We start from the raw sequence: 10,203 nt of genomic DNA on the forward strand, positions 1-10,203 counted from the left end.
ACGCATTTACAGGAGAAAATCACAAAACAGAGACAAAATCTTTGTAAATAAGGAGGGGTGATGGGGTTGAAGAGCGGGCAGGAGAATGGGAGACAAAGAAGAACCAAGATGCATTATGTAAAGGTGCAAGTTTCCAAATACGAGTGTCATTAATCACCTGTCTACAATATAACAATAAAATTAATCAAAAAGTAATCAAAATAAACTGAATGTGCAAATGAGGACAAAAATGTATAATAGATGTTTCTCATATAAACCATTACATGAGAAAAAGAATGAGAGAGCGAAAGCGGAAAAGAAAAAAACACAGAAGACAAAATGGAAACAAGGCTTTTGTAGATAAAGAGAGGAGGGGAATGGGAAAAAAAGATTTAATATGTAAAATTACAAAGTCCCTAAAATGAATGTTATCATTTTGTATCTTCAAAATATACCAAAAAACTAAAGTGTTAAAAAATAAACAAAGGAAACTAACTTCACAAGATTTACAAGTAACTAGAGCATGGGTATAGGTCATGTTTACCCACCAAGTGAAATTCATTTTTAGATTTTAAAAGTCAAGTCTTCAGGAAGTACTTATGCCGTTAAATTTGACAGAGAACGTGTACTTGAACTTGGATACTTCATTGCAGGTCCTGGGTTGCAGCAGCTGCTCAGGTCACGTGATGTTAGTGCAGAAGGGAAACCCTAGAGGCCTGCAGGAAGCCCTCACTCCACTGCTTCCTGCTGTGCCCCTGCTCCTGGGGGCCGACCTGGTTCTCCGAGGGTCACAGCGACCCCTGCAGGGCTCGAGCGCCCCTGGGGAGATTTGTATCTTGGCTCACACTGCTGTCTCACACAAAGGCGCCCTCACTGTGTCTGTGTAGAGCGTCGTGTCATCAGTTCGCAGGCTGTTCACTCGCAGATACAGAGTGTTCTTGCCTTTATTGCTGGAGATGATGAGTCGGGCCTTCCCATAGTCCGAGCGCTATGTGTTACTACCATCACTACTGATGGCTGAGGAGCTGGCCGAACATCTTGGCTCACACTGCTGTCTCACACAGAGGCGCCCTCACTGTGTCTGTGTAGAGTGGTGTCATCAGTTCGCAGGCTGTTCACTCGCAGATACAGAGTGTTCTTGCCATTATTTCTGGAGATGATGAGTCGGCCCTTCCCATAGTCCGAGCGCTATGTGTTACTACCATCACTACTGATGGCTGAGGAGCTGGCCGAACCAACACATGCCATAGATACTGAAGGGGAATCCTGAGGCTGCCCAGGAGAATCTCAGGGTCCCCCGGGCTGCAACAAGCTTCACCTGGACTCCACCATCTGCACCTCAGCCTGAAAACCTGCAAACACAGAGACATCCTGCTCAGGAAACGGTCACAATATCCACCACTTATCCCGCTTATGTCCAGTCACGCCCTCAGTATCTTTTGAACCAAATAATTTACCACTCAAAACTGCAACCTGGAAACCCAACATACTGCATACTCCATGTTGCGCCGTCTGTGCTGAGTCCTGGTCACTGAGTGGGAGCACCTGGGCATCGAGGGCTGGGCTCCTCTGCAGAGCTGCAGGGTCAGGGCTGGGCTGGTTTCCTACAGCAGAGGGAGGCCCTATTTGTCTGTCCTCCTAATATACAGACAGCTCTGGGGATGAGTAAATCTGAGAGGACCGTGTCCATATTTCATGTCACTATGCGGGGCTACTTTGGTGACAAAAATTTCATCCACAGGACTAGGGAAGCACACTATGAGATAATGTCTTGGTATTTACTTTCTCTTTGTCTACTTTTATTTTTCATGTGCATATAACATGCATTTTTCTATGAAGTTTGTCTTCTTGGAAACTTGTAAAACTATGAAAGTGTGACAGACAGTTTCCTTCTGTATAGGAAGCTGATGTGCTGTAAATATCCTCTCCACTGTCTGTCTATGCTCTGCTAAGCTCTGAACAAACTGCTTCCCGTTCCAGCTCCTGCACAGAGAGGGGCACCTTGTGATGTTTATATTTCCCTCTTTCTGTAGGGAGAATCTGAGTGACTTTGCTGCATTCTGCTGTTTGCTGAAACAGCACCTGTGTTCATGTGGATGCCTGTTAGTGAATCTTTCATTTTCAACTGTCTTTAACTCTCTCACTCTCTTTCTCTGTTTACATATTGTTTATCTGTGACAGCCTCATTAGCTATCACACATATGTGTCCATCTATAAGTGTGCACCTAAGTATTAACACCCATAGTTATGTGAACAACCACACACTTAAAGCAGAGCCCTGGAAGCCATCCACATATTTTGTGGAGTTCAGCTCCTACAAGAGTCCATATGGGTGTGAGCTGGAGCCTGCAGTCTCCAACACTGGCTTTTTATGCTGGTGGTTCTGTAGGCCAGGGGTCTTGGCTGATGGGGCAACATAGGTCCTCAAGGCTCAGGCACCTGCCTGTGGTGGCTCTCGCTCCACACTTGCACCAGCATTACCACTGTAGTGAGTCTCTGCAGATTCTTCCCTTCTACAGTGCTTTCCACCAGGAGGCATCCATAGGCCACAGCTTTTGAACCCTGTGCACTTGCAGAGCAAGTCCCCATGAGCAACATAGACATACGTCGTCTGCGCACTCTCAGTGTCAGCCATTTAGGCTCACATTGTGCTTCACACACAGGAGCCTCATGTGGGCCGACTGAGTATGGAGCCCCAAACCAGGGAAATGTCTAGATGCCATTAAACCTTAAGTCATACTATTTCAACTACCCAAATAAAAGCCAAAAGGAGGAACTCTTAGGAACTAGGCATTGCTGAGGTCACTTGTCAACATGCAGTCATTTGAGTGTGGAGAAAGCCTGCTTCTCATTAACATAATTCTTTTCAACACATTCTCTGTAATTACTGTTCCATGAAAGGCATTCTTCCCCTCTCCTTGTATTTCTCAGTAGGTAATAAAAGTGGGCAAGCTGTGGAGTTTCATTCAAATCTGTTTGCTATAGACAGGTCTTGTCTCAGTCCACACTTTGTTTTGAAAATTATTTCTGTCACTTTTTACTCCTCATCGTACCGGCCAAAAGGGAGCTGAGGGCTTTCTCAGCCCTCGGTAGTACATGTTGCTCATTCTTATAACCTGAATTGCCAACCATCAGCACAACTCTAAAGAACAAGGACAACACCATGCAATATGTAAAATCTGCTGTACCCATGAAGTCAACAGTTATATTCAAAAAACATGGTAAAGTGATATGGGAGATGGAGAAACTTCTCAGTGTGTGGACGCCCGATCAGTATCAGCACTGAGTCCCACTCAGCTTGATGCTTCCTAAAAGTAAGGCTCTAAACCTGTTTGAAGACTTGAAGCAAATGCAGGGCCAGCAGGGTGCATGTTCACTGCCATTCATGGATGGTTTAACTGATTCAAGGTTAGAGCCAACGTTCACAAAGGAAAAGTCAGGGATGAGACTGCTGGTGCTGACACCATGGCTTCCCTTGAACTTACAGCAACACTTAGAGAAATGATTGATGAAGGTGATAATTCACCCTAACAAGTTTTTAACCTCAATGAGACGGGACAGTCCCGGAAAAGGATGACAGCACAAAGTTCCATCACTAAAGAGGAAAAGGTGATGCCAGGTTTCTAAGCAGCGGAAGACAGACATAATGTGCTGTTTGGTTCCAGTACTTCCAGAGATATGTATCTAGAGCCCCTCCTAGTCTATCACAGAGAAAATCCTTCAAAAACATATCCAAGGATTCTCTACCTGTTGAGTGGAAGAGCAACTCCAGAGCCTGGGTGACAAAGACCATTTTCCAGGACTGGTTTTCCACTACTTTATTTCAGAGGTAGAGAAATATCTTGGGAGAAAGACATCCTATTCAACAATCTTTTGCTGCCTGACAACGGAGCAGTTCATGGTCAATTCACAAACAACTTTCATCTCAATATCAAAGTGGTGCATCTGGCACTGAATACTATGTACTTATCCAACCTGTGAGCCACGCAGACATTACAATTTTATGAAATATGATTTATGACACATATTTCATCACGCAGTGAAGGCAACTGATGAAACAGGATCAATCTACCAGCAACTATAGAAGGAGTGTAACACGCACAAGGCCCCAAGAAGCCCTAACTCTGACAGGTGTGAGGTATTGACTCTCACCATGAACAGGGTTTGGAAGAAGCTTTGCATTCAGTTTGCAGGCAGGTCATGGACTTGAGACCATGTGAAACGAGTCCGAAGGGGTCTTCAGCAACTTAGTGACCCTTAAAGAGAGGGTGAAGTTGGGTCTGCAAGAAGACAACTTCATCGAAGGCCTTGCTATGCAAGAAGATGAGCTTAATAATAAGGATGTGATGGATTTAGTGGAAGACTTAGTTACTTTTCTCATTGCCAAGAACACAATATTAACACCCAATGATAAAGGAGGAGAAGTTTATTTGGCTCACAGTTCATAGAGATTCCAGTCTGTAGCCAGCTAGTTCCAAGGCAGGGGATATCGCAGAGGAGAATGAGTCCTCAGCAAGCAGGCAGGTGAGAGCAGCAAACAGCAAGTCCAAGGCACCGTACCAGGTACTTTCTACCCCTCTTATATTCTATCCAGTCTGTCAGGCAGAGGGTGGGCACCAAGCCACTCAGTGGACTGATTTAGAAGTCCCAGACCTTTAATCCCTGTATCACACACTGTAGATGCATTCACCTCGAAAAAGCCCCGCCTGTGACTCCCTGAGGCATCGCGGGTCATCTAGACACAACTCATAACAGGTCCTAAGGAAAATAAGAGAGCCAAGAGGAAGTCAGCGCTGAAGCACCAACCAGATTTACAGCTCAGGAATTGGCAAGGGGACTTTCTTTACTTGAAGAAGGGTAGTTTTTGACACACAGGACCCAACGTAGAATGAAGCACAAAGGTGGCAGCCGCTGGGAAGAACACCATCCGGTGCTACATTCACCTATGATGAGAAGAAAAGAGCTACGACACGGGCAACACTTAGCCATTTTTAAGAGGGCACCCAGAACTGAATCTATCAAAAACCCTGTGTCACCATCAGGTGAGGGCGTAATTCCATGTTGCCCGCATCTCCTGTGGCTGATGATCCTGCAGCTCCACCTTCTCCCCCTTCCCTTCTCCTTCAGTTAGTGACTCTTGTCCCATCCGTTTACTCTGAGCAACTGCCCGTATGCCAGTGGTTGTCCTGCATGGTATCATCATTGTACAGTAACTGTAAAAATAAAAATAATTCACTTGTAGTATTTGCGTGTGTTTCTATGCTTCACATTTATGTCAAGGTTGTATAAGTCTCACTTTGTGGGCTTTACCAGTGAACCTGACTTATGGACCTTCTGCCAAAGCAGTGCTTATTTGGAAGCTTGGTGTTTGTTATATTTTTATCTTGATGTGTTATCCTTCTTCATGTGTTTCCTTTGCATCTCTAAACTTGGCTGACTTTCTTTAATTAGCCCATAACCCAAGTTGGCTCCGTTCTCTGGATGATTTACTCACAGGAAGTAAAGGAAATCTTTAGAACCTGCCTTCAGCATACACCGCCATGATGTAATTGTAAAACAGAACAAATACAGCTAAGGCTAAGAAGAAAAGGAAATATTTTATGCACTGTCTGTGGGAGAATGAACTGGAGCAACGGTTCTGGAAAGCAGCATGACGGTTCCCAGTAAACGAAGAACATAGCAGCAAACAGCAAGTCCAAGGCACCGTACCAGGTACTTTCTACCCCTCTTATATTCTATCCAGTCTGTCAGGCAGAGGGTGGGCACCAAGCCACTCAGTGGACTGATTTAGAAGTCCCAGACCTTTAATCCCTGTATCACACACTGTAGATGCATTCACCTCGAAAAAGCCCCGCCTGTGACTCCCTGAGGCATCGCGGGTCATCTAGACACAACTCATAACAGGTCCTAAGGAAAATAAGAGAGCCAAGAGGAAGTCAGCGCTGAAGCACCAACCAGATTTACAGCTCAGGAATTGGCAAGGGGACTTTCTTTACTTGAAGAAGGGTAGTTTTTGACACACAGGACCCAACGTAGAATGAAGCACAAAGGTGGCAGCCGCTGGGAAGAACACCATCCGGTGCTACATTCACCTATGATGAGAAGAAAAGAGCTACGACACGGGCAACACTTAGCCATTTTTAAGAGGGCACCCAGAACTGAATCTATCAAAAACCCTGTGTCACCATCAGGTGAGGGCGTAATTCCATGTTGCCCGCATCTCCTGTGGCTGATGATCCTGCAGCTCCACCTTCTCCCCCTTCCCTTCTCCTTCAGTTAGTGACTCTTGTCCCATCCGTTTACTCTGAGCAACTGCCCGTATGCCAGTGGTTGTCCTGCATGGTATCATCATTGTACAGTAACTGTAAAAATAAAAATAATTCACTTGTAGTATTTGCGTGTGTTTCTATGCTTCACATTTATGTCAAGGTTGTATAAGTCTCACTTTGTGGGCTTTACCAGTGAACCTGACTTATGGACCTTCTGCCAAAGCAGTGCTTATTTGGAAGCTTGGTGTTTGTTATATTTTTATCTTGATGTGTTATCCTTCTTCATGTGTTTCCTTTGCATCTCTAAACTTGGCTGACTTTCTTTAATTAGCCCATAACCCAAGTTGGCTCCGTTCTCTGGATGATTTACTCACAGGAAGTAAAGGAAATCTTTAGAACCTGCCTTCAGCATACACCGCCATGATGTAATTGTAAAACAGAACAAATACAGCTAAGGCTAAGAAGAAAAGGAAATATTTTATGCACTGTCTGTGGGAGAATGAACTGGAGCAACGGTTCTGGAAAGCAGCATGACGGTTCCCAGTAAACGAAGAACATCATCTGTCCACTGAGTGCAGCTCCAGGAGAGGCCCAAGTAGAGGGAGAGAGGAGCAGTGGTCAGCAGAGAATTGGAGAAGTGGAGGGAGGAAGAGCAAGAGAGGGAGGGTGATGAGTGCAGAGGTACAGTTAGCAGGATTGGGCTCCAGCGGGCTGTAGCTCAGTAGGGTAACACTTGTCAGAAAAATTATATATATATTAAATATTTTAACTAGCTTGAGATGATGAATTCATAAGTTCCTAACAGAAAGGAAATGCAGGTACATATATATTATATATATATATATATATATATATATATCCCAATATTATGGTTTCAAATTGTGCACGTGTATGAAATTATTATACCTGCCTCTGAACTATTATGCATCAGTTTGAATAACAATGTAAAAGTTGGTACACCTGTGTATCTTATAGAAAGATGCCAATATTCTAAGAGTCAGTAGTCATCTAACATCAAATGTATAGGAAATTTTATAAAATCTACTTGTTTATTCCCATAGCATAAATGTATATTTTACATATTTAAGAAAGCAAATGGGCATTAATAATTAATTCTCAAGAAAGAACAAGCTGAAGAGATAAAAGAGAGATGTGTCAACGAATGATCAGGGTCGCCTTCCATCCAGGATCATGAAGGAGTGAAGCTCGGCAGCCATAAAAAACTCTCCTAATATTTTCTGTGTGGTGCTGTCTTAGTTTCTTTTCTTCATTGCTGAAACAAAATGCCTATCATCCAAAGTGAAGGGGGGGAAACATCTTTTTTACTTGGTTCACAGTTTGTAGAGGTTTCAGTTGATAATTGGCAGGATCCAAGGCAGGTGGCTCACGTCAGAGGAGCAACAGTACATGGCATTGCAAGACAGCAAAAGAAACCAGGAACCTTAACAGTGTCTTCCTGCCCTTTTTATCTTATTGAGATTACTTAGGGCAGGTAGCTCTCGCCTATACTCCTAGTGCCCTCTGGCATCAGCACTGCACCAGTAATCAGTCACACACTCTAGATTCAGCCACCTCTGAAGATAGACAATGACTACATCAGACTGTGGGGGACATGAAGACACAAACCGTAACAGGTACATTAGCAAAATATAAGTACGGGGGAAGCTATCATTCAGGTATGACATCATCCTCTTCACTAAACGCACATAAAATATAATATTTATAATTATTAATAAGGTGTTGAATACTTCACCATGGGTACAAAAGAAAATTGTTTCTTTTGCTCCCACAGGTCTATATATACACCCAAGTTTATAGCGGTGTGTTCTGTAACAGCTAAAACGTGGAAACAGCCCAATTGCCCATCAACTGGTGACTGCTGAAGGTTTTGTTTTTATGAAATGGTGCATTACTCAGCCATAAAGAATGAGAAGGTTGAGACTTTTATAACTAAATGGATGGACATGGAGGCCATACTCTTAAGCAAAATAAATAGGACGCCCATGTGTGAATACTGAATAGATTCCTTGGGGTGAGAAACAGAAAATGTAAATAAGGATCACAGCGTATTATAGATGATGAAAATAGGAGAAAAGGTCCAAAGGAGAAGTGGCAGGGGGAGAGGAAAGCAATAAATATGAGAAAAAGAAAAAAATGTAAAAAAGTCTTTGTAAATGGGGGGAATGGAGGGGTTGAAGGGACGGCAGGGGAATGGGGAAAAATTAGAACCAAGATGTACTATGTAAAGGTAAAAAATCCCAATGAAGGGGGTGAAGGGAGGGCAGGGACAAGGGGAAAAAAATTAGAACCAAGAGCTGTCATGTAAAGGAACAGGATCCCAGTAATGAATGTAACTATATTGTAGACCTACATTGTACCAATAAATTCAATAAAATATTTTTCAAATTCCCAATGAGGAATGGCCTCATATTGTATGCCTGAAATGTAGCAATAAAATTGATTTATAAAAATTTGTTCTCTTCATAATCCGAAAAACAGATAATGACTTTAAAAGAACAATACTGACACTGGTTGGAATTTCAAATGTATCAAATACACTGGTTCAAGGTTCCTTCCTCATAAAAAGTACACCTATCATGAAGAGAAATACAAAGAATTGAATTATTCTACAATTCAGTATAGCTAAATGCCACAACTTGCAAATTGGATGAACAAAATCATGAATAATAAAATCAATATGAACTTGGGGCCGTGCTCTTGCAAAGCAGGTGGCAGAACTACTGAGCTAAATCCCAGGCCCTTCATTTATATTTTTAAATCTAATTACTACCTAGGGGTTTGTGGTTGTGACAGAGAGCAGACCAATACACCAGCAGATCTTAGAGTTAACAGGAAGAAAAACAGAAGGGCAGATACTCCAGGAAGCCACTCTCCTATGGGGAACATTCAATCGCTGATCTCATGGAAAAGACAGAGTGACTGGTTCACATAGGCCAGGATGTTTGCAGCAGGTGGAGAAAGTGAGGACCTGAGCACTCATGCTCTGTATGATGCAGATGTCCCTTGCACAGGGAAGACACAAGTCCTACTCTCATATGACAGCGCTGCAGCTCTGGGGACCCACATTCCAATAACCTGCTGAACAGTGTCTGTAATTATGAGTGCAAAGACTTCAAGGACCATGCACAAAACTCACAGCACTGTGCATTATCACAGTGCATTGAACTCACTCTGCATGGGGAAGCAGTGTACTTGATCTCCTTCAGGAAAGTCCGCTTCAGTTTGTTCAGATTAAGCAGCCAAGCAAACAACTCCTTCTAACCAGGTTTCTGGCAGTTGACCTCCACCCCAGTAGCCAAGACACCCATGCCGGGGCCCTGAGCCTAAGGGCTGATCCAAATCCTGAGCATTTGCTTCAGAGAGGCAGAGAGGCTTCTATGCAGCTGCATTCCTGAAGTAAGCTGGGATCGGGGCAGCACAGGGTCTGTGAGGTCCCTGGTTCCAACCCCTTTCTCACAAGGCAGGAGGCCCAGGCAATACTGAGTAACAAGCTGGGGAGAGGCGGCTACTGTGCACTGCTCTCTCGAGCAATAGAAATCCAACCCCGAGGGGCAGTGAGGCCACCGTTACCTCCACCTGCAAGTGAAGATCCCTAGCTCAGGGCTCCCCGGTGTGGACGAGGAGAAGAAGAAGGCACCAAGTCGGCGCTGAACTCTGCCCTCAGAGGAGTGAAGGAGACGCACAAGAGACTGCGAAGCCCACACCCAAGGGGCCCTGCGGTCCGGGGAGTGCGCGCCGAGGTGCAGCTGGCAGCACACAGGTGGGAACCTCGGAGAATGTGGGCTGAGCGCCAGCTGCTGGCTTTCACAGGGCCCTGGGAGTGAACAGAGCCAGGTGGGTCCATGGTGAGAGCACAGATGTGTGGATCAAGGGCTGGTGCTGCTCACAAATCGGGGTACTGCTGGATGTGGCTGGGTATTCAGGCTCTGAGTCA

Source organism: Fukomys damarensis, unplaced genomic scaffold, assembly GCF_012274545.1.
Source record: "Fukomys damarensis isolate Sample0158 unplaced genomic scaffold, DMR_v1.0_HiC HiC_scaffold_25, whole genome shotgun sequence".
Classification (NCBI taxonomy): domain Eukaryota; kingdom Metazoa; phylum Chordata; class Mammalia; order Rodentia; family Bathyergidae; genus Fukomys; species Fukomys damarensis.